At 35.5% G+C, this 26,327-nt stretch overlaps 1 protein-coding gene across 8 annotated transcripts in view; it reads left to right on the top strand.

Moving 5' to 3' along the window:
- INPP4B (inositol polyphosphate-4-phosphatase type II B) overlaps positions 1 to 26,327 on the top strand; it is an 849,925-nt gene that overhangs the window by 322,844 nt on the left and 500,754 nt on the right. The window contains exon 1 of one of the 8 annotated variants that reach the window (XM_063637642.1): positions 22,977 to 23,033. The exons of the other annotated variants lie outside the window; for them this stretch is intronic. The gene's annotated coding sequence lies outside the window, so the exon portion shown is untranslated. Of the gene's footprint in view, positions 1 to 22,976; positions 23,034 to 26,327 lie in introns of those variants that run through there. 8 annotated transcript variants of the gene reach the window in all.

Here is a 26,327-nt window from a genome sequence, read left to right as displayed (position 1 = left end):
AAACTTTGAACATTGGTGAAGGTTTTGTTCTCACAACAGCAAGATTCAGTATGAGAAATAATAAACTAAGGCAAAAGGAAGGGAGCGGCAAAGGGAAGAACACCTTAAATTGTGTTCTTTGCTAAGACCATTCATCAAATATTTAGATTGAACCATGTAGTCAGTTCAGTAAGTCAATGCAGTTGAGCTCAAGTAATGTGACTTCCATGGAATTGATGAGCTATTAGAATTAACCTCATTGATGGGCTGGTTGACTAAACACAGATAAATCTTTAATGATGAATAGTTCTTCCTAGCAAAATTCCTCAGTCAGATATACCTTGAAGCATATTCTGCTTCACTAGGGAATATTTTTATTGTTGTTATATTGTCATGTTGATATGCAAAATAAATACCATCTGACTGTTTTTGACTTTCTCAGACACTCAGATATCTGGCAGTATATATATATATATATATTTATTTTCTCAAAGAAAAAAATTTACTACTTAGAGGGAAATAAAATCCTAAATTGTTCATATATATATAAAATAACAATTTTGTAATTATATATAATCACAAAAAGAGGCCTGAAAAGGGCCAGGATCAAGTTTAAACAATTTTTTTCATTGTCTTGTACAAATATTTGAGGTTTACTTTTAGCTTTTTTGAGGTATAATTGATAAAATTTCCAGCCTCAGCATTGTCACTAATTTTATCTCTTTTTTTTTTTTTTTTTTTAAATGGATTCTCTTTTTTACCGCATTGGCAAGAAAATGCATGGTTCATAATTATAAGTTGAAGGAAGTCTTATTTCTATAGGATACGTGTTTTGTTAAAACAATTTTGGGAAAAATATTTTTACTTTCCTTAACCTTCACATCCGTGCCTGCAATATGAACATGTAAATACCCACTACTTATATTCAAAATAGATTTTCGAAGTGGTTTCTTCACCAGGGTACAATTTCTGTACTTCTCAGTGTTCATAAGAGAACACTTCAAATTACTTTAAGATAATATTTAGCATGAGTTATATTTTCTTTAACTGGCATAGACAACAAAGGTATCCTTTTATGATATCACAAAGAATATCATATCTAGTGTTATTGGCATTTAGCATAAATGTGAGTTTGCTTAAAATATTATGGTTGAAGTATAAAGGTTCATGGTTGTTTTAATTCCCATTACTACATCTGTGTTTTAGTATGTATATATACTCACATGCCTATAATTCTGATTAATTTACTATATCATAGTTACAATATCAACATTATTTTGATACATTTCTGCCCTGTCACAGAATTTGCAAGAAATTATTGTCAATGTCTTACCACTTTTGCCACACTCCAGATTGTTGGCTGCCCTTCTTCCCATGTGGATTTAACCAATTTAGCAATCAGTGTTGAATATGTTCTGTGTTTAAAAATAATGCTTACAAAGAAGGAGTATGGGAAACCACTTACATGAGGATTTAGGTGGATAATTAGCAATCAAAACCAAGCTGTGCTATTTAGTGCCTGTTCTATAAAGGTCATGCATAATGAGCATGATTGTTTTCCAAAATCCTCAGGTCTAGGTAAGGGTTTTGTTGTTGTTATTTTTTAAGGTATAAAAGTTCTCCAACACTTTTTAAAGTTAAGGTATTAAAAATGATATTCTTGAAACAAAAGTTTTTACATCCTGAACTCTAGCTTACTTCGGTTTTCCACTGCTTCGTCTTTGAAACCCAGATTTGAAAAATTCAAAGTAAATTTTGCAATGATTATTAAATATTTCTGGGGTTTCTGTGGTAAGATGCTTTTTATATTTCCCCCTCCATAAATGCAGTCTCTCTCACACACACACACACACACACTCTCACACTCATATACACATACATACAGACACACCTATATAAACAAAGTGTTTAATGAAACCAATTTTTTATCTCTCACCATTAAAATGAAATGAGGCTGCAAAAAACATTATTCAAGGACCTGTTGTCCATCATTTTGCTTAAAGTTGCAACTTCTAAAAACCTATAACCTGTCAACAACATTACGTAAGGACTTAATTTACATGTGTGTATGTGACTGTGTGTGTTGTGAGGACTCACTTTATGTGTTTGTGTATGTATGTGTATCTCTCTCTCTGTGTGTGTGTGTGTATATATATATATATATATGCTGTATGTAAAATCTCTGGTCTCTGATAACTGGGTTTTTTTCTGTTTTGTTCATTTCAGCAACATCTTAGACACAGACACTCAGCCTCCATCTAAGGTATATACTTTGATCTCCCTTTAAGATCCCTGTCCATCCACTCTCACATTCTACCCAGGTCCTACTTCTCCCACTTCCAGTACCATCTCTAGAAGCCTATATTTACTGGCCACTCAGGACTCGGAAGCTTTCAGTTTGAATATATATCACCAAAGTTTTCCCTTGCTACCTATGAATCACACTGTCCTGTTAAGAACAGTTTTCCTGGCCGAGGGCGGTGGCTCATGCCTGTAATCCCAGCACTTTGGGAGGCTGAGGTGGGTGGATCACAAGGTCAAGAGATCAAGACCATCCTGGCCAACATGGTGAAACCCTGTCTCTACTAAAAATACAAAAGTTAGCTGGGCATGCTAGCACGTGCCTGTAGCCCCAGCTACTTGGGAGGCTGAGGCAGGAGAACCGCTTGAACCCAGGAGGCAGAGGTTGCAGTGAGCCTAGACAAGATCTTGCCACTGCACTCCAGCCTGGCGACAGAGTGAGACTCTGTCTCAGAAAAGAAAAAAAGAACGGTTGTCCTGATCATTCCCCTGGTGATTCTGCCCATTTAGAGTCAAGTTCATTGATAATCAAAGCGGCAGGATACCAGGGAAGTTTCAAGCCTTCTGGGTGCTGAGATGACCCCTTCCCATCTTTAGTGTCATTGCCTAGATTCCTTAAGTTCTGATAGGAACTGTTTGGTGAAGTGCAGGAAGAGACAACTTCAGCTCTAAAAATGCCAGGGCACACCACTCTACGTGCAGCTGACACTTCTTTTTCTCTGAGAAAATAACAATTTTGCTACTTAGTGGGAAATAAAATCCTAAATTGTAGAAAGACAGAAAATGATGATGATATAGCCTTTTGTTGATTTTCAGGTGGTTAATTATCAGCTGAATTAATGGTCATTTATCTTTTCCCTGCTTAGAAATGTTTCGGTTTCAATTTTTAGAAGTTAAAATCAGAAATGCTTTCTGAAGCAGAGAATGGAGAAATGGAGAGCAGCTAATTATCAAGGCACACAGAGAAAAGAGCGATTAAGCAAATCAGTCAGCATTGTTTATAGAAATATTAAATATAAGACTTTGTTAGATTTCATGAACCAAGTATTGAATGTTAATTTTAATTCTTATACAGATAATTGGGAAATTTATTTCTATGCTATTAATCTATCAACAGTCTTACTTACCCCCTAAAAATTGGACAATTGTGCTATAATTATATAGTGATGAGAACTCTTGGTCCTGCCGAGTCTTGCTCTGTGGGGAGAAATGCAGTCAAATTAAGGATAGAGCAGAACCCTCTAAATAGGTGCCTAATGCAAAGGCCCTCCTTGCCTAAGTCTAAGGCCAGTACTGGGCTGGGGATATAATGCATGATGTAGACATAAGGAGTCTGAGAAAAGGATGAGACATCCAGCTGGAAATGTTCTAGAGGGAACTGAAGATATCAGCCTGGAAATTAGAAGTACATATGTAAATTTGGGAATCTTATTTTATGGTTGATAACTGAAGACTGAAGATTGGATGAGATTTCTATGGAAAAGAGAATGGAGTGGGAAAAAAAGAGAATGATGATTGAATTTAGGAAATATCCACACACATATTATTAATTAATTTAAATAGTCATTATCATAATAATCATAATGTATTGAGCCCCTACTGTGCACCAAACAGTTTTTGTGGATTAGAACATCTTATCCTCACAATCTCTTGAAGTAAAGTGATATTATAAGCCCTTTATTACATATGAGAGATTCGCTATAGCTCAATTAGTGTTCTTGCATTTATTTTTGGTAAATCAGGAATAGCAACTGTGGCCGAGCAAACTGCTCACTTTTGCTACACTGCCATAGAGTTAGCTCTTACTTACGTGCAGATCCTCCCAAGGAAAGTCTAAAGATCTGCCATGGGCACAGAAATAGGTAGTGAATTGCCCAAAGTACAGGAAGTATTAAATCTCTGCTTGGAATTTTGTTTTTGTGAAAAGGACATAAAAATTGTTGACATTTATCTGCAAGCAAGAAAAACAGATGTACCCAGCTCTGTGTAGGAGGATAAACTAAACTCTCAGCTTTTCTGTCTCTGAGTTGTTACTTAACTCAAGGGACAACATCAGACAAAAGATGTGTCTCTAGATGCTCAGGGACTTTTGTTGAATCATCAACTGACTCATGAAGTGCCTAATGTTTGGCAGTGCTGAACAAATTATACATAAATATAGTCATTTATACAGTCCCTCAAGATAATGTGTACTTCCTTTTGATAATGTATGATAATTGATGTTATTTCAGATATTGTTAATATAAGCATGAGACTGGAACATGCTGTAGAATAAACTCTTACTTCCCCAGGGAACATATTTTAATAACAAATTGTATTACTTTCAGTAACAAGTAAATTGTGCTATACCTGTAATAAAGGGTAAAACAAATGTTTTACTTACTCTTAGATAATTATAGAAATACATGCAGATTTTATTCTTAGGTCAAAAAAATGTAAAAGGAAATTTAAGAGCAAGGAAATTAAAGAATTTTGAGTACAGAGAGTACAGAAAGGAATTCTAATGAATTGAAATCTGATGACACTCTCCAAACTTTGCATCGTTAGTCTCTTTTATTCTATTTATTTAAATATTTATTATAATTATATAATTTATTAAGTAATATATCCTATTCATACCACAAGTAATTATAAATATATAGGCATTTGTCATAGTCCGTTTATGCTGCTGTAAGAGAATAGCATGGACCAGGTAATTTAGAAAGAACAGAAATTTATTTCTCACAGTTCTGGAGGGTGAGAAGTTCAAGATCAAGTCATCAGGCTCTCTGCTTCCAAGATGGCCCTTGTTGCTGTGTCCTTACATGGCAGAAGGTGGAAAGGTAAGCGAATGCTCCTTCCAACCTTGAGCCCTTTGATAAGGGTGCTAATCTCATTCACAAGGGCAGCACCTTCATGACTTAGTCACATCCCAAAGGCAACATCTCTTAATACTGTTGCACTGGGGATTAAGTTTCAACGTAAATTTCGAAGGTGTCACCATCATCCAAACCATAACACCATCATAGCACAGCAATTGAAATTATTTTTCATGACTTGAGGTTCCGTATATATATATAAATTCAGGATGGGCTAGGTTATGCTAGAGAAATGAACCCCTTCAACTTTAAAGGGCATAAAACACTAAAGGCATTAATTCTCAATCAAGATACATATCCACAGTGGGTTGGCTGGGGCTCTGATCCATGTCTCTAAAATTAGATACCCGGGATCAATGAGTTTCTGCCATCTGCAGCAATGCCAGTGCAATGGCAATGAGAACGGAACTTGGCAAATTGTCCACTAGCTGTTAAAACTTCTATCTAAAAATGACACCCATAAATTCTACTAACATTTCCTTGGCCAAAGCAAGTTTATGACCATGCCATCCTAATCAATGCAGTCCCACCATGTTCCCAGAACTTGCACTGATGACTACCACATTAGTTGTCCTAACTGTATATTCGAAGACACAAATGTGGGATTTTGGATTTGGGTGTTCATGAATTGCATTCACAACTTTTCAAAGTGGGTCATATTCTTATAAACATGTTTCTTTATTTGCTTAAGCATTTTGCTAATGCAGTCAAGGTAAAATTTTTATTATGTTTTTGCCCTGATTCACTAACTTTGTTTCTGAATCTCGAACTGTTTCTAGTCTAATCTTTTATAAAGTGTGATACAGTAATTATGATGAGTAATTGGGAATAGATTTACTCCTTAAAAATGTCAACAGCAGTTTCTACTATGTTCTTGGGGTGTTGTTGAGTCATCCTGTATTATAAAGCTCAACATTATTTTTGTTTTTTAAAATAAATATTTTTTATACATTTTACAATCCAGGGCAACAGTAATTCCTCTTTCTTAAAAATAAAAAGAAATGGTTGAGAGCTTATTGAGTTGAATCTTTATACCAGGCAAAGATCAGATGAAGACTCGCCATACAATCTTCCTGAAAGGAAGTACCTTTTTACCTCACACTAATGTCACAGTAGACTCTGTCTTTTAAGTAGAGATTTGCGATTGCTACAGAGCAGTGGAAACGTTTATCTTTTGTATAATGCATACAACTGAGATTGTGATCTTTCACATTGTGAGACTGATGATATATTTGTAGTATATTTTGAACTTTGACCTCCGAAGATAAAATGAATGCCATAATCACATTTCAGACCTATAATTTTGGGCACTATAGTACTGGAATGTTTTCCTGATTCGCTTATTTTAACTGAGACCGTATTTTTGACATGCCTTTCATTTGCTTTCTAATGCATTAATTATTGGCATCTGAATCTCTCTCGGCATTAATATTTAAAAACTCTAATTCTTGGCGTTGTGATTTACAAGTGCTAACATAAAGCAAAAGAAAATTGTAAGGTTTTCTAAAAGTCCACAAGGCAGTAGGTGAGCAGATGAATGAACTTTGAATAAAATTTAAAAAATCTGAATTTACCCAGCCTGTCTTTTTACAAGTATCCATTTCATAATTGTAGTTTATAATTTAAATATCTACATGTTGAGCATAGTTTTTACTTTAAGTATTTTATCATATTCCATTTTTACACTCCTTCTTTTGATAGATGTTTTACTTATTCCGTTTTTGAATAATTTACATATACATTTGTTATTCATCAAGTAGTTACTGAAATCCTATCTTACCTGGGCTATTGTTGTTCCTTCTCTATTGAAGCTTGAAGGCCAGTAGTGAGGGAGGCAGCCATTACTCAAATAATCACACAGATTGGCTGAAAATTGCTATCTTGATGAGTGCTATGAACAAGGGAAGCCAGGGATGATTAGAGCATGTAACGGAAAGATTTCACCTCCTTGGATGGAGGTTAGGAAAATGTTCCCTGAAAACGTAAAGCAGAATGGCCAGAGACTTGAAGGATAAAGATGAGGGGAGGGGATGAGAGTAAAAGGTATCCCTGCAGGGACAGGGAAACAGCCCCTGCAAAGATCTTCGACTGGGAGGGAGCAGGGCTATTCCTGGAAAGGCCACAGTGAAGAGTAATGAGAGCAGGAGGTGCTGCTGCTGAAGTGGATAGAGAGGCCAGCTGCAGGCATATGCAGGCCCTCAAGTGGTTTTTTCATTATCTTAGGAACAACTGGAATCCTCTGAAAGTGTTTAAGCAGAGGGAAATGTTACCTGACTTGCGTTTCTAAGAGGATCCTTCCTACTACTTTGTTGAGAAAAAGCAGAGCAGGATAAAAGTGAATGCAGAAATCAATTTGAAAAATATTGCAGCAGCCTGGGCTACAGATGATTATATGAACCAGGATGGTGGTGGCAAAGAACAGGTCAAGTCAATATGTCTTAACAATAATTAGAAAATAAAATTAACATGGTGAAATTGGATATTAAAAAGTAAATCAATAATGTTTATATTTATCAGTTATATTCAGCTTAGTCAATATTTTAAAATTAGTATTTTGAGAAGCAACTAAGAACTGGCCTTTGTAAATGTCACTAACAAATTCTGGCTCCTTTGCTGAGAAATAGTCTACCACTGACTTGTATTTTACTATATTTGGTAGGGTCTTTCCCCTTAGTCTGAGACTGGAATTGACAGCAAATGTGACCTTCATACAGGCTTGTTAAAAAAAAAAAAATCTACTCAAAAGAAATTTTATTCCATTCAGAGAATAACTGTCATTTTACTAAAGTGTGGATTATATAATAAATCATGTTGTAATAATGTCGAAAGCTACATCATCAACATAGACTCATAAAAGAGAAATTATTTCTCCTAGACGACACAAATGTCCACAGGCAGCTATATGTGGCAGCTTTTCCCAACACCATTTCAAGTTTTTGATGCTAGATAAGCATGTTTTGATTACATATGATTCATCATCCTACTGACTGATATCCAACACTTCCCTAAATCACAGAATTAATTTTCCAGTAAAACCTATTCATTCTGGTACAAACATATTTCAACTGAAAAGTTAAGCAGAGACTTCCCCTCCCCGTCTCCCCTTCCTTCTTTCCTTTCTTTCTTCCTTCTTTTTTTTTTAAATCATCTCTTCTTCTCTTCCTGCTAAGAGTGACCCCTTTTAAGTCATGACTATTAGTAATGACTTTCCCACCCACATCAATCTATTAGTATATATACTGACTTTATTTTCAAACTGTATCCAGAATCTAGACAATTCTCCCCCTCCTCTACCTTAAAGCTCTAGTCCAAACCAACATCCGCTCCTTCCTTTGTTATTATAGTTAGCTTCCAACTACTCTTCTGGCTTCTACTCTTGCCCCCAGGGTTATATTCTTCCCGCAGCAGTCAGTAACTTTTAAACACATAACCTGTATCATAACACTTCTTTTGGTTAATGACTTTGTGGCTGCCCATCTCAGATGAAAGGCCGTGTCCTTATTGTCATCCTGATAGCTCAATCTCTGACCTGTTCTCCTCCTCCCCTCCTCCCCTCCTCCCCTGCTCCCTAGCCCACACTGGCCTTCTTGCTGGCTCAGACATTTCAAACATTCTCCCACATTAAGGCCTCTTCAGTTGCTGTTTTCAATGCCTGAATGTACTTCCTCCAGATATTTTGATTTGTTCCTTCACTTTATTCAGGCATCTACTCGATCATAGTCTGATCAGAGAGACCTATGATGAACACCCTATCTAAAACAGCAGCCATCAAATCGTTCTCAATTATTTTTTTCTGCCTTTTCTTCCTTATGTGTATGTATGTGATATATATATGTATATCACTCTCCTAATATATACATGTATATTTGTTGACTAGTTTATTCCATTTCTCTTTCCACTGAAATGTAAGCTCTATGACAATTGGGACTTCAGCTCTTCATTCAGCTCAGTATCCACAGTGGTTAGAATAGTGTCTCATACCTCACAGATGCTCAATTAATGTTTGTTTAAAGAATGAATGTTATAAGAATTGATGTTTTCTAGAAGCTGGAAAAAACAGAGAATTGATTCTCTCCTAGGACCTGCAGAAGGAATAAAGCCATGCTGACACCCTGAATTTAGGATATCTGACCTTCAGAATTATAAGATCAAATATTTGGATTTTTAAAAGACAGGACATTTCTGACAATTTGCTTCAGCAGCAACAAAAACTAATGTACTTTCAGACCTCAGAATACTTTTCAACTCAGTGCTTCAGCCATCTATCCATTGGAGTTGACATATGTGGTAGTCAGTAGTATTATTCACTAAACATTTACGGTTTTCCTTTACTGCATGTTCCTGCCCCCTGCATGTTCCTATGTAGCTTTCAGAAGACTATGACCAGTGATGGAAGTAGCATACGTAACTTCTAGATATAGCTTTATAACCTTTGCAAATTTTAACATACCTCTGTTTCTTTTTGTGTGTGTGTGAGTGCAGAACCTTGGTGAGATGTAGTCTCCATGATTCTGGCTTCATGAACAAACATTCTCTCACCCATTACCAGTTAATATGAAACGTGAATGAGAAGTAAATCTATCTGCTCAAGCTGCTAAGATTCTGGGGTTATCTGGTCAAAAAAATCAAAATTTAAACCAGTAGTTCTCAAATATTTTTGTCTGAGGACCCCTTTTTTACATTCTTAATATTTGTTGAAGACCCCTAAAAAGCTTTTGTTTATAGATATTATATTCATCTATATTTATCATGCTAGGAATTGAAATATACATTTTAAAGTAATTTATTTAAAAATAATAAATCCATTTTATGTTCACATAAAATATATTTTTATGAAAATAGCTACATTTTTAAAAGCATTCTTCATGAGAAGAATCACGATTAGATACATGCCCCAAGTGGCTTTAACGTTTGACTTAATAGAAGATACCTGAATTATCTTATCTGCTTCTACTACATTCAAACAGTTGCAATTTGTTGTGGTTAAAGTATACGTAAAAGATCTAGCTTCATATAGTTGAAAGTAAGTATTTTCATATCGTTTTCTGATAATCATGGATATTATCCTTTGATACTACACAAGAATGCTGTAAGTGATAGTTTCCCAAAGGTTAATAGCAATGTAGAATCTGAAACCATATCAACAAACTTTTCACATTGTTACATCAGATCCATTGGTCTTGCACTTTAAATGGATACATGCATGATTCTGTAAAAGCATCATTTTTAAAACATTGGCTCACTGCGGTTTCACAGATAGGAGAAATGTCAACACATTTCATTGTGCAACATCGAAAACCCACATTCTTTAATATTGCTATCAATTTCCTTAGAAAAATTTTTCTTTTGAAAAATTATTTAGACACAGCTGCCAGGTACAGGTTTTCCAAAATTCTAATATTCATTCAAATATTCAAATTCTGTAATTGGCAACAAACAGTCCATTATTTTCCTTGAAGTGACAAAACTCACTTTTTTCATTTTCAAGAAATACTCAATTCTGCAAATATCTGCAAATACCCAAGGCTGAATAACTATAGCTTGTCTATTAATTACGTTTTCGGGTAAAAACAGGTTTAAATAAGAAGAGCAGCTAGTTCAGCTTGCAACATGGTCACACAAGTGCTTTGCTTGGAGATAACTATTGTGCGAGGGGAATTACGACTTGGTCTCACTGATCCTGGCTCATGATCTTGTGTAATTTCCTCTCCTTCAGTATGGGCTGGGCCTAGTGACTTGCCGCTAACAAATAGAATATGACAAAAGTAAGAAGGTGTCACTTCTGATTAGATTATAAATGACTATGATTTCTGTCTTGCTGGACTTCTCCCTCTAGCTCTTCCTCATTCTTGCCTAGATAGAGGGCAATTTGCAAGGAATAGAGAGTGGTCTCCAGCCAATAGCCAGCAAGGAACTGAGGTCCTTGGACCTAAAACCTGCAAGGAACTGAGTCCTACAACAACTACATGAGTAGATTGGAAGTGTGTTCCTCCCTATTTAGGCCTTAAGATGACTCTCGCCCCAATTAACACTTTGATTACAGCCTTGTAAGCACTTGAGCCAGATAAGAAGTGTATGAATTCCTGATCCACAGAAACTGAGATAATAAATGTATGTTGTTTTAAGCTGCTGTGTTTTGGGGTAATTTGTTACACAGCAATAGATAACTAATACAGTTCTCTACTTCACCATGTAATAGAAGTACTTTATATACTTTATACATACTTTCAACTCTTGTCATATAAAATAGTAAAGTGCATGTTTAAGGGCCAAGACAATAAAAGTAATAATTTTATTGTTTCATCAAAGATAGTCTCAAGTGAAACTAGCATTTTAGTGCAAGATAGTAAATTGTGCAAGGTCTACTAGTACATTGTGGTTCTATTGCCTTGATTTATTCTAAGGCAATTTTACCCACCATTGTATTTGTACCACCAGTGCAAATATATATCAACAAAGTGAAAAAGAACACGTTAACACAGTTAAAAAAAAAAAAAGGAAAAGAAAAAAAATTTAAGACAAATAATGAAAAAAACAGTCAATGTAGTAAGAATTGCCTTGACTTCACAGACCTCCTGAAAAAATTCTAGGACCCCTATAGATCTGAGTATTACACTTTCAGAACTGCTAATCTAGATGATCTCAATTATTACATCAGATGACTTGTTAATTTCCTATCCCTAGTCTATATGTTACAACATAGTAAAATTACCCTAGGGAAAGGCAATTAATGCTCAATTCTCTTCATTTTAAAAAAGAAAACTGGATTTTATAATGTTTTGAAATTCTCTTTATAATTGACTTTGCTTATCAATTCATGACTGTTGAAACATTGCTTCACCTCAGTGTTCACTGTCCACTAGTCCAAGATCAAACATATCGAAGAACAGTTTTGACTCTCACTGTTACTTGCTGCTAATGCTTTCCACATCTTATTAACTATCAAGAAATATATTGTAAATATGTTTTTGGTATATGCATATATGTGTGTGTGTGTGTGTATGTATACGTGTTTGATTTTTATTTTGTATAAATTCTATAAAAAGGTTCTGGTATGAATTTGAATATGATTTAAATATACTTACAAATACATATTTTATTTCTATTTATTAATTTTGGTATAGTTAATAATATTACTTATGATGGAGAATTTAGAAAATAACTATGTTTAAATGAAAATATTATATATTATCTTTTCACCAAGATAAAATCATTGCTAGCTGTTTTGTCTTTCATGCGGTTGAATTTCGTATGGGGCATATTTTAAATTTTCTATTACAAAATTAATAGGCAATTTCAACTTTAGAACTTGTTTCAAAACTTCTAGCTGTGGTTGTAGATGAATTAAGTAATATAAGTAAGTTGATTTTATTGTGAAGAATCATAATTTCACATCACAGATAGCATTATCTGTCTAAAATATTTGAAATTTTAAAGCTTTTTCATTGCAGATTAATTTTGCCTATATTGTTAAACATGTTGCATAAATTGAGAATTTTAAAATATGTTTTATTGGCCTACTTTTAACATGGCATCTTATATATTTTATAGATTTTGTTTCACATGTATGCCTGCATGCAATACAGAAATTATAAAGCAAAAGGAAAAGCATGTTGAGAAACACTAAAGAATTATCTCATATTTATAAATAGTAGGAGTGACATGTTTCAAACCTCTGAAGATTGATTTTGTCTTATTAAACATGGATTTGTGGATGTTACAAAGAAGTTCACTCTAGTTTAAAATCCAGGTGATATCTTCGTGTGCATCCTGCTCCAGAGCATGCCATGGTCGATTAACTTATCTCTGATGTCTATACAATTGATCCTGTAGCCACAGCTCAACTGATCCTTTACAGCTGGAATTGATGCATTATGGCCAAAATTAACTCAGTGGTCAGGTCTCTGACAGGTTATTGAAGGGAGAGCTCTCATTTCCCCACCTCCACTTCCACCACAGAATCAATACAACTAAAGAAATACTGTGGAGAAATCTGAAAATAGCACAACAGGGTGACTATAGCAAGTATTTTGTGTGGCTGGCTACTGCTCTACTCTTTGTGCACTTTTACACTTATTGGATACAAGATGAAATTTGTTTTTAAGATAAAAGAGCTTTTAAATAGTATAGATACAGCATGTTCTTTGCAGACTGCTGTCTTTCTGGTGCCAGAAAGAGAAGTCACTAGATACACACATATTGATAACTATTTTATATTTAATGGCCAGGGATTCCTACTATTAAAATCTGGGTTCTAGGCTATTACTACTTTCATTTATTACTGATAATGTGCTGTAAATGCACATGGTATTTAATGTTACATGAAATCGTGCCAGAGAAATTACCTTCCCTGCAGAGACTTAAAGCTAAAAGCAGGAGGAGAGCAATGCAGGAGGGACATTGTGGGAAGAGTGGAGACTGATTAAGGGTTACAACCCTGACATTGCTTTGCCAAGTAGGTGGATTGCAAGGAGAATTTGAAAGCTGAGAAATTATTCTGAGATGGGGAAGCTTTTCAGCAAAATAAAACCTATAACTGAAAGCAAGTAAAGGCATCAGAAAAGAAGAATTTCAGCCCTTTGCATGACAAGTGTACATCTTCAGTTCTGATATTCCTCTTACATCATGCTCACCTTGTGTCTCAGCATCACCTCCCACTCATCATACTCCAAACATGCTCCATCATGTTCTCAAACCTAAGTATGCATTCGAATTATCTGGGGGCTAGTTAAAACATGAATTGTTGGTACACATGTCAGAGTCAGAGTTTTTGATTTAGTAGGTCTGGGGTTTGTATTTGCGTTTGTAATAAATTTTCAGTAATTGTTGTTGCTGTTCATGCTGGAACAACTTTGAGAACCTCTGTCCTAAACCACTACCTTCAATTTCTGTTATATCTTGTCCTCCAAACCACAGCTTGGAATCAACTCTAATTCTCATCTTTCTGGTCAAGCGATGCCCCAGTTTACCTTTTCTTTCCTAGGAATTCCATCTTTTCTTTTCAAACTCATAGCTACTAATCAGACATGACTGCTACTAGCAACAAGAAATCACGTGATTTCAATACTACTATTTTGAACACCCTTTACGTGCAAGATACTATGGTAGCCACTTTAAAATACAGTAGCTTGTTACATAATACTATTAGATAAGTTGTATTAGCTTCATTTATAGGTGAAGAAGTTCATTTGTAGTAAGATTCATTCACTTGTAATGGGTATTACAGAAAGGATATAAATGAAGGTCAGTCTGACATGAAAACCCATGTTCTTATTGTGTCCAACCTATATTCAAATGCCACCTGAGGCCACCACTTCTTTCAGGCAGCCCTTCTTGTATGATTAAGCAGGTGATATAGTAAACTGTCTCCCTTCTCTCATCTACTAATGATATCCTCTTTATTATACAGACTTGGTATATGATGAGGTAGCATTGGAACTCAGTACCAAAGGGATAGATTAACCAAGAAATATCACTGGAAAGGCCAAGAGTGGTGTTGATTACCTGTAGTCCCAGCTGCTCAGGAGGTTGATGTGTGAGAATGTCTTGAGGCCAATTCAAGGCTGCAGTGCTCTGTGATCATGCCCATGAATAACCACTTCACTCCAGCCTGGGCAGCATACGGAAATCTCATGTCTGGGGGGCTGGGGGTGGGGAAGAATGAAAGAAATGTTCCTGGGACAATTAAATGTCTACATGACACAATAGTAGATGGAATAAAATTCTCAATTTGGAAAATAAAACTGAAAATTTTAGAAGAAAACATGAGATACTGAAATAGAAACTTTAAAAATTGATAAACATAAAAACCTGTAAAAATACAACAAAAGAAATGGTTAATAAAATCAAAAGTAAATCATAAACCAAAAAAAGTTGGCAATATTGTCATTGTTTTACATATATGCGTATTGAATCCAGCAGAAGAGAAATAACTTGCCTAAAGCACACAGCCAGTCAAGTGACAGGGCAAGATTCTAATCCACTGTTGTGATATAGATATTAGGATGAAGAATGTTTTAGCTAATTCATCACTCTGTGTTTTTAAATTATTCCTCAATACCAAACAAATTAAGTCGTATTTTGTGGACTCTATACAAATACAATTTCTCAGTTAAAGCAGATGAAATAACTATGCATTATCATAGATATACCACATAAACGTAAATATTGAATAAGACTAGTAAGACTAGTAATTCACAATGTGTACAAAATGATATTTTTTAAGTTTAAAACACACAGAAATTTTATGTATTATTTGTGAATACAAATATATGAATTGAAAGTATAAAATCATGGACAAGAAGAATACATACCAATTCAGAATACTGGTAATCTCTGAAGAAGGAAGAAGGAAACAAAAGGGGTCAGAGTGGCCTTAATTGTATAAGTGATGTTTCACTATTATGTAGCTTTAAAAATCTGAACCAAATATGGCAAAGTGCTAATGCCTGTTAGATTAATGTGGCCAGTACTTGTTTTAGTTTTTTCTCTTCACTTTTCAGAATTTTTGAAATTTTTTATGGCTAAAAATAGAAAATTTAACAAAGGTTTTTCATGGGTTGAAATAAATTTTGGGTATTCTCGGTTAAAATACAAGAATTTTCTTTGCTGCAAAACTTTTCCATCATTAATATGCTAATGGAAATATGAATTGCCAAGAGGATAATGTGCTATGAAATATTTCCCAAACTTATTTTACCATGGAAGCCTTTTATTTTTGTCTTAATGAAACATCTATTAACAACTCATGGATATTTTGGGAAATGCTGTTATACATCACAGCACTTAATTTTCCCTAATTGTTTCATGTAATTTAACTTAATTTTCCTGATTATATTTTTCATCTCTTTGATACCAAGACCAAAGTCTTATTCCTTTTAGGTAGGCATATACTGGATATAAAAGTAATACTTTGATAGGTTTGATTTTTCTGAAAAATTATTGTGTAGGTCATCATACTTAATGTAGGTTTGGGGTCAAGGGCGAGAAGTAGTAAAAATTGCCCTTGCACACAGTTTTATATGGCACTAAAAAGCAAATCTGAGGAACACAAAGATCATAAGGTCAATGGTATTTATTTTCAAACGAATGGAATATATTTATGCCAAAACTTTGCCAGACCTGTTTCTGTAGACATGTGTCCTTCATTTATTCATTCATTTATGTCAACAAATATTTTCAAATAGCCTGAGGAGAAATTATACTTTATTTTAAATATATGGGTAGTAGATAAAATTCAGTGCATCAGATTTCTCAGAATTATATCACCAATATCTCAGAGTAAAATAACTCAACCCTTTTAAAACTGTATTAAGCCTAAGTCCAATTTACTATTGTATTTAAATAATTGATTCATTTAAATATTTTTGAATGCTATACTCATCTTAAATTCATTGGTTAGCAAGGGTACAATTTTAATACAATAATAAAATAAATAGAATTGACTAAGCAAAAATTTATTGACATTTTATTTCTTATGTATTGCCACACATATAAGGCTCCCTTAGCCAAGTTAATGTCAGAAGCAAACACCTCTCATTCCTACTCCTTCAATAATTTATAAATATATTAATATGGGTATTAAATGAAAATATCAAATTTTTAAAGTTATGTGTAAAGATCTAGTGCTTATGATGAATAGCTAACTCTTGTCTATCTTAATGTTTCAGAAGAGCAGTTTGTGATTCTCATTTCCTAATGATTACCTTTTATACCATTTTATATTTGGTAAAATTATGCTGCTATTTGTTGAAGGATAAAACATTTAAATCTCATTTTTTATAAATTTTATTTTGCTATAATTCATGCCACTCTAAAAGTTGTTTCATGGATTTATACAAAAGAAAACATCTGTGTTTTGCAGAAATATAATTTGTATAGAGTTAAAATCTTATTGTAATATAATTTAATACCTTTAATATTGTTTAGGTTAATCTAGAACCCAGATTTTCATAGAAGAAATTTACATCAATACTAATAAAATAATCTGTGTTTTCAAACCATTATTGTATTGGAAACTAATACTGAAAACAGTTTTTAATCAGTTCTATTACAGAGATTATTCAGGTATCCAAAAGTTTTCCAAGATGTGATTTTTCATCTGCTTTGTCATTTTAGTCTTGGAAATATAGTGATATAAACAGTAAATGTTTATTTTCTCAAATTTTATCATATTTTAACATCGGTCTAAAACGTTAATGATAAATTAATTTTTATGTAAGACAAAGGGCAGACACAATGAATAATAGATTATGTGCTTTGAGTGCTTCTGGTAATGTTAGAACTGTAGCATTTTTATATAAAGTGATCATGACTCATAATGAAGTTACAGTTAGTAATTGTGTAAAAATTTTCTGCTGCTGAAGGAATTCATATTTGCTTTAAACTGTCCTGCTACAGCTTATCAGTATTTCAGGCAGATGTCCGTCTTAACTGTGTAACTCATTTGTCTCACTACCAGCTGAAATAGTATGAAACAATTCAATTCTGCCAGTTAGCAGAAGTCAATGACAAGACATTAACTCAATGCTTATAACCACCTGGGTAATAAAATTATATCAGCAGTAGTCTGCTTATGCTACTGTAAGAAAATGGAATGATGTATTGTGCTACAAATTAATTAGCATATATACGTTAATGAAGATTAAACATGTGATATTTAATTTTGCGAATAATTTCTTGTATGAGGAAATTTTATAGATGGGCCTAATTATGTATGCAGGTGTAGCAATGGACACAAATACCTTAGAGTTTTAATTCCTTAAAAGTGTGTGATTATCAAAGTGTACACCCCCACCTATTGCTCCTAGATATTTTCCCGTGCTCCTATATGGAGGACTTGCTTGAAAGATGGTTGTGTGTATGTTAGGGGGTGGCAGAACGGATATATACACGTACAACATAAACCTTGTATAGAGTAAAAAATTAGAATGAAGAATGTCTTAATTATCTATTGCTTTGTACCAAGTGGCCTCAAAACTTTGTGGCTTATAACAATGAACATTTATTATCTCACACAGACTCTGGGGATCCAGAATTCAGGAGTGGCTTGGCTGAGTGATTCTAGCTTGGCAGCTCTGATAGGGTTACAGTGGAGATGTCAGCTGGGGTTCCAATCATCTGAAGGCTTGACTGGAGCAAGAAGGTCTGCTACCAAGCTTGCTTAATTATGTGATGGGCAGTTGGTGCTGGCTCTCAGTTTCTCATCACGTGGGCCATTCCACTGAGCTACTTGGGTGTCTTTTTTACATTGCAACAGGCTCTCGTTGAGTGAATGATATGAGAGAGTAAGGTAGAAGCAACAATGACTTTTATAAACTAACCTTGGAAGTCATACACTCTCATTTCTGCATATCATATTGTGTATGCAGGTTAGCTCTGATCAGTATCGGGGAGAATTATGTGAGTGCGTGTGTAACAGAATGTGACAATCATTAGAGGAAGTCACCTTAGAGATTGGCTACCACTGGTGGGGAGGGAAAGACATAGCATGTATATAATTTTAAAGAACTGCTGTATCTTAATTATAGTTCAGGGTAATGAAAATATCAATCACTAAAAATAATTTCTGACTGATTTCTGCTAGGTAAAGCATCACATGCTTTTTTATATTAATGTTTGTGCTTATAAGTCACTTGTTCATGCCAATAACTGTCAATCAGGTTATGTGGATAGAATTGTCATTTTATACTGGGAAAACTCTGGTGTCACACATCAAGATGGTGCCAGAGTTAAAATTAGAGGAATGATATTTAGGGTTTCTGACTTTTAATCTTTGGTCATTGCCTCCTACCAGCCCAGGAGTGCCCCCAAGAGATTATTTAAATGCTAATTGCTGAAATAGATCAATATATTATGGACTCATCTCCAGCCATTGCCCTATGAAATTGTAATTCAGGAAGATGTCAACTTATTGTATCTATTCCACTGGTACATGGTATGTGCTCCTACATTTTAAGACCTTTGTGACACATTGTGATAATGAAACAATAAGATTTATTAGTAAAGACAGTGAGTAATTTACCTCTACATACATTTCACTATAAATATCAAGATATGGTAAAAGGAAATATATCAATCAATACCAGACCTGCTGAATTTAACTATGAATCCTTACTTTCAATATAGAAACCAGAAGTGGAGGTGTGAAGAGCTATTAGCACTATTAAGGTATATTAGGGGAGAGGGAGGGATTGGTGGCCATGTTGTTTAAAAATTGTGGCTCAGGGTATTGTTCTTACATCTCTTTCAATGGAAATAGACTCCATTCTCATCACTAGGTGGGCTGCTAAAGTAAATGGCAAGAGCAACTTAAGATGTTTTGAAGAGGAGATGTTAAGGTCAGTTTAGAAGCTCACTTTCTTTGTTTAAAGCTAAGACATATTCATAAGATGCACTGTTTCTGATGAATGGCTAATTTGATTGAAGTGAGTGCAATGATGCACCTGGTATCTCTTTGCACCATAGGATTACATTTCCTGGACGTATTTTACTACCCAGTTCCAGGAAGCCAACTGTCTAGTATTGTCAGCTGTGTAACATTAGATAGTTTTGTATTTAATTAGGCTAAGTGTCTGATTTACAACACCTGAACCAAGGCTTCAGCATGGTCATTCAACTCAGAGAGACCAACACCCAACATGAATAACTCTGTTACTGCCCTGCTGCTTGACACTCATGGTGCTTTAATAGACCCAATGACTATTATTAGAATAAAAATACTGTTCCACTTGCAAACCTCAATTACTGGAAAAAAAATTTGAAGAATAATTTTCACATAGGCTTGTTGTGGGAGCAAGGTACTCCTTTTTGACTGCTGTAGAATTTATTTCCTGGGCCTGGTATGCAGAGGGTGGAAGGTGGGAATTGTGAAGGTTATGCTGCATTTTTTTTGTCTAGTCATATGCAAACTAGATCAAGAAATTAATGCTCTGCTCAGATTCTTGGAATGGTGAGTTGAGAAAAGTTTAATAAAAGAAGCATTTACAAATATGTGGTTAGAGTTTAGGGAAAATAACAGACCCTGGTGCAATGCCTCTGTGACTGTAACAGTAGAGAGCTGTTGCTATTTCTGGGTGATTAGGGGCAGAGGAAGGGAGAGGTATCAGAGTCCAGAGTGGACTGGGTCATTTGTCAGGAGCTGTAGCTTTCAACAGAGGGATGCAGCCAACCAGTAGTAACCTGACTGGGGAAAAAAAAATAAAAAACAGGAAAATGAATGCCCTGACCTCACTGTCCTTTCACCTCTAACTGATTCTGTCCACACAGGCTCCAGGGCACAGAGCAATGTGTGGATCCAAAGGGACAAAAGGAAGATACCGAGCACAAAAGCATACTTAAAATTGGCAGGATTGACATCTAAATGCCTTTGTTTGCCTTATTTCACTGAAACTAAACATTGTGTGGTGATCTCTGGAGCTGGATTGTCTGGGTTTGAATTCTAGCTCCAACACTGACTTTGGGCAGGTGACTTACTCTCTCTGTCCCACAACTGTGAAAGAAGATGATTATGGGGCTAAGCTGACAGGGTTGGAGTAATGAATAAATGAACGTATGTGTGTAAACACTTGAACTAATGCCTGGCCCATAGTAAGTATTATACCTCTTTACTGTTATTATTAAATCCCATATCCGGTAGTTGTTTGCTCCTTTTTTTTTTTTTTTTTTTTGAGACGGAGTCTCGCTCTGTCACCCAGGCTGGAGTGCAGTGGCGCGATCTCGGCTCACTGCAAGCTCCGCCTCCCGGGTTCACGCCATTCTCCTGCCTCAGCCTCTCTGAGTAGCTGGGACTACAGGCGCCCGCCACCACGCCCGGCTAATTTTTTGTATTTTTAGTAGAGACGGGGTTTCACCGTGGTCTCGATCTCCTGACCTCCTGATCCGCCCGCCTCGGCCTCCCAAAGTGCTGGGATTACAAGCGTGAGCCACCGCGCCCGGCCTCTTTTTAAGACAAATACTGTACATTGAATTAAGTTGGATTCTGTTCATAGTGACTATTTTTCAGCAAAAGAAGAGATCTTTTGCTGAAAACCTTCCCCTGAATATCTTCATGACAACCAAGAAATCTGGTGAATTTCTTTTCTGGAAAAGTTGACTGACTGGATTGCCCCTTTTGAGAATTAAATTTTTGGATGGAAAAGTTTAGTCAACTTCTCCTGCTTTCTCCACTAAATGAATCCCTTCAGGAGGAGCATTTTAAATGTGTTTATTGCACATAATGGTAGAAAAAACAAAAATGAATCTTTGACTTAGAACAATGCCTTTTCCTGAGATTTATTGTCTAATTAAGCAATTTCCAATAAAACAAGCATTTAATTTTTTTCAAGAACAAACATCCATAATAATATTAAAAAGTAGCATGAGAAAATCACACTATAGTTTAGGGGCCTGCATTCACATCACTGGCTTTGTGGTTTTCAGACTTTGGTTTTAGCCATGGAACGCTTTGAACATCCTATCTTTACACATATGAATTACATGAAAGAAGGAGCCTTCTGGCTCAAGCCCACCTGATGAGCCCTGTTTCCCGCTGCTCTGAGTTAATTCCAATGGAGGGGGGCTGGGTTGCTAAGGAGGACAGTGTGAAGGCTACCTTATGAGTCTCTGAATTCCCTTACATCCTTGGGTGCAGGACTTAGTCACCCCCTTGTCTTTTGGAGTCCTATTTCAAGTGCAGAGTTCTGGACTTCAAGACAGTCTTCTCTGAAAATATTTGTGTTAGTGTGAAAAAAAAAGTCATTTAATGAGGGCTTTAAGAACAGAAGGAAACACCAGAGAGAATTTAAATAAGACGATCAGCATTTCTTTTCATGACCCACCATGATTGCATTGGAAACTTGAAAAGAAGTCTGTGACCACGAGTTAGTGGATTTCAAGAGTTCAGGCTCCCCACATCCCATGTTTAATAATTCATGTGAGTGAAAGTTGATGAATAGCCCTTCTTGGATGACCACACACAGTCTTCCAGGCAAGAGTTTCAGGAGGCCATTCAAAGAGTAATTTGGCATAACTAAATTAAACCTTGTTTTTGCTACTACTAAGATCTTTATATACATACAATATTTAAAACAATCTCAAGGCCAGGCATGGTGGCTCACACCTGTAATCCCAGCACTTTGGGAGGCTGAGGCATGTGGATTTCCTCAGGTCAGGAGTTTAAGACCAGCCTGGCCAATGTGGTGAAATCCCATCTCTACTAAAAACACAAAAATTAGCCTGGCGTGGTGGCGGGTGCCTGTAGTCCCAGCTACTCAGGAGGCTGAGGCAGAAGAATCACTTGAACCTGGGAGGCAAAGGTTGAGGTGAGCCAAGATCGTGCCACTGCACTCCAGCCTGGGTGACAGAGTGAGACTTCATCTCAAAAAAAAAGGCAGGGATTTCCAATTAATTTATTGGAAGCTTGTTTTATGTCAGGCGCTAAGCTGAGTTCTCTACATCATCTTTCATAAAACTGATAATATTATTATTGTGATAAGAAAATTGAAGCTGACCTAAGTAGCTTCAGTAAGATCTTACCATTGGCATCCGTTCATAGCCCATGCTCTTAACTACAGCACTAAATGCATTATACAAACTTGACAAACTTCAGCTCTACAAATTATCACAAAAAATAATAACAACAATGTAAATTTGAAATGTCAAAGATCATAGTAAATTTATGGTAAAAATTTATGGCAGAAAACAAAAGACAACACAGATTTTATTCAGATTATATGTTTCTACACCTTTGGTCGGAAGTTTAGGGAGGAATTTGGTCATAGCAGTTCTCATTGTGATTGGTGAATGATGTAACAAAGGCATTGGCTTCTAAGTGGCTTTCAAAGAAAGGATAAATTAAAATCGAGCTGGACCTTGAGGAAGACCACATGAGGGCTGATGGGGAAGAGGCATTTGAAGGTTTGCTTATTCTTTTCCTGTACCTTCATGAAGATGTTTGTTTCAGGCAATTAGGAATTTTCAGGAAGGTAGCATTATTCCACTTGTCCCACATTTGCATATGCTTGAGAGTTTCATATGGCTGATTTCTACTTACCACTCCGTTCTCATACCAAACATTGCCTACTTGGAGATGGACATTTCGCAAGCACTTCCCCCTTTCTCCTCTCTAGCCAGCCCCTCTCAAGATGTTGGAATCTCATGACTATTTTTCTTTCTCCAAAACAGGAATCACTATCTGAAATTACCTGGTTGATATTTTTTAATAAAATAGAATATAAAATCCACAAAGCAGACATCTTGTTACTGTGGCCTAAGTGCTTGTGCTCCCCTAGAATTCATATGTTTAAATCCTAATCCCCAATGTGATAGTATTAGGCGTTGGGGGCCTTTGGAAGATGATTTAATCATGAAGGCAAAGCCCTCCTGGATGAGATTAGTGCCCTTTTATAAAAGAGACCCCCAGGCCGGGTGCAGTGGCTCATGCCTGTAATCCCAGACTTGGGAGGCCGAGGCAAGTGGATCACCTGAGGTCAGGAGTTCTAGACTAGCCTGGCCAACATGGTGAAACCCCGTCTCTACCAAAAATACAAAAATTAGCTGGGAATGGTGGCAGGCACCTGTAATCCCGGCTACTCAGGAGGCTGAGGCAGGAGAATCACTTGAACCCAGGAGGTGGAGGTTGCAGTGAGCCAAGATTGCGCCATCACACTCCAGCCTGGGGTACAAGAGGGAGAGTTCGTCTCAAAAAAAAAAAAAAAAAAAAAAGGAGAGAGAGAGACCCCAGAGAGCGGCCTTGCCCCTCCTACCATGTGAGGACATAGCCGCAGTTTACCAGACACCAAATCTCCTGGCACTTTGATTATGTACTTCCCAGCTTTCCCCCTAACACCCTCCAGAACTGTGAGAAGTAAATTTGTTTTTTTCATAAGCCACCCAGTGTATGGTATTCTGGTAAATCAGCCTGAATGGGCTAAGACACTTGTCTTTGTTTCTTTCAGTGTCCACAGAATCTAGAATAGTGTCCAGTACATAGAAGGCAGTGCATACATATTTGCTCATTAAATTAATATTCTGAAGCTCTTGAAGTGCCCTGTCATATTATGAATTTCAGCCACATACCATTTTAAATGAAGTTTATAAAGAGTTCTTAATGACATTTTAAAATTCTTAATATATGATGTGAAAAAAATAAAAAGCTATATGTCAAATTTTTAATTCAGCATGATTTTGTGTACATGTTTGATAGAGAAAAGCTTAGAGTAATATCAAAAAATACAGTTGCTGTGGTGGTGGGTTTTGGGTAATTTTCTCTTGTGCTTTTACTACAGTATAATGAGCACAAATTACTTTTACAAGGAAAATGTAAAATAATCAGGAACTAAAAAAAGTTTGAAATAGATCAACAATTTTCCAATGCCATAGTTTTTGCTTTCAGATACCTTTGTGAGTTGCACATTAGAGACTCTGCCTAGGTAGCTGTGACAATTACAAGAATGGTATGATGATGATGATGATGACGACGACTAAAATGAGACATAATAAAAGACAGCAAAGAAAGGAACAGAAAATTATGGGGAGACGGGGATATAAGAATCATCTGCTACATTTTTTTTCTCATAACTTGCCCAAGCTCAAGTCATAATGTTTACATTATCAGTCTTTTCTTGGTCTTTTAGAAAATGGGATATAGAAAAAGGTATAGAACAATCAACCAACACAATCTGAAAATGTTATATTATTTGGACAAATGGCGATTCACTTGGAACTTGATGTATTACTAATGTTTTAGTAATATCGGGTTTATAGTGAGTGTATAGGTGAGATCATAATCTTTGACCTGACTTACAAAATCTGCTAGCCTAGCTGGACTGTAAGTTGATGAGGGTAGGAACTGTGATTTTTTCAGTTACAACTGTATCCTCAGGGTCTAGCATGGTGCTGTATACCTAAAAGGTACTTAGCTATTTTTTAATGAGTAATAAACTGGTCATGGGATTTTATTTCAAGATATGAAGACAAAAGTTATTTTCTTGCTGTATTACAATATTCTTATACCAAATTTTATACTACTATCTTGCTTTTGAGGAACTAAGATTGAGCAATGACTGATTTCTTTATTTAACCTAGAGTCAATTGAATTGGGTTAGCAATTCATATTGCTTCATATTTTAGTGTCTTATAAATGGCTATGGCAGATCAAATTGCCCCAACTTAGATATATAAATGTATCAAACAAATCTCAAAGTTTTGCTGGAGTATTGTAAGAAAAGTACAAAAATTTAAAAATCAATTTTAGAAGTAACTTCGAAGCTCATCTTAAATGTTATATTAAGGGTATAGAGGAAATTGTTTTATTCTAGCCATCAATTATGAAAATATATGCAAATATTCTTTTAACTCTATCCTATAGTGGTAATTGTTATGAAGCCTTCTATTTTTTAAAGCATTGGTTCTCAAAATTGGTTGCATATTGGAATCACCTGGGAGAGCAATAAACAATACTAATGCCTGAGTCCCAGCCTAAGTATTCTGATTTAGTTGATCTGGGGGGCAGTCTGGGGATTGGAGTGTTTCAAAGCTCCATAGGTGATTCTAATGACCAACCAAAGGTAAGAACCACTGATTTAAACTCTTAACACACTATCTACTTACACTATAGTATTGTTTTCCAAAAAAATACTGACTTTTGTTAGCTCACGACCTGTAATGGGTTCTGATTTACAGGAAGTGTCCTTCCTAACAATGTCTACAGAGGATTTCTAGATGATAAAAAATTTCTCTTTTAGGTAGAATGACAAGCAGATTATTTGCCTTCCTGTTAGGATTATTGTAAAGGGTAATTCCGTAGCTTCTGTAGCCATGCTGATCTTTATAATGATTTTTTTTTTTTTTGGTTCTTCTTAGCATTATGTCCTGATCTGTACCTCACTGAAGTTATACCTAATGTCCTCCTTTTTAAAAGTACATTAGGGAGGACTAGCACTTTAGAGATTTTATTCTTTGACTTGAAATTTTAGAATAAAATTGAAAAAAATGAATGTATGAGAAAGTTAAAATAGGAATAGTATATTGAACAAACCAAAATGTGCCCTGTGGAGCTCATAAAGCGAAAAAGAAATTTGAAAATTTTAATACAACTCTGCTTTATAGAGGAATAAAAAATGAGGTGAAATATCCTTCATTTCCCAGGAATTCAGAAACTTAAGTCACATTCAATTTGGAACTGACAAGTCTATCTGAAGAAACAATTAG

The sequence above is a fragment of the Symphalangus syndactylus genome, chromosome 4, assembly GCF_028878055.3.
Source record: "Symphalangus syndactylus isolate Jambi chromosome 4, NHGRI_mSymSyn1-v2.1_pri, whole genome shotgun sequence".
NCBI lineage: Eukaryota > Metazoa > Chordata > Mammalia > Primates > Hylobatidae > Symphalangus > Symphalangus syndactylus.
Note: the sequence above shows the minus strand (reverse complement) of the source record. Positions and strands in the feature narration are given on the sequence as shown.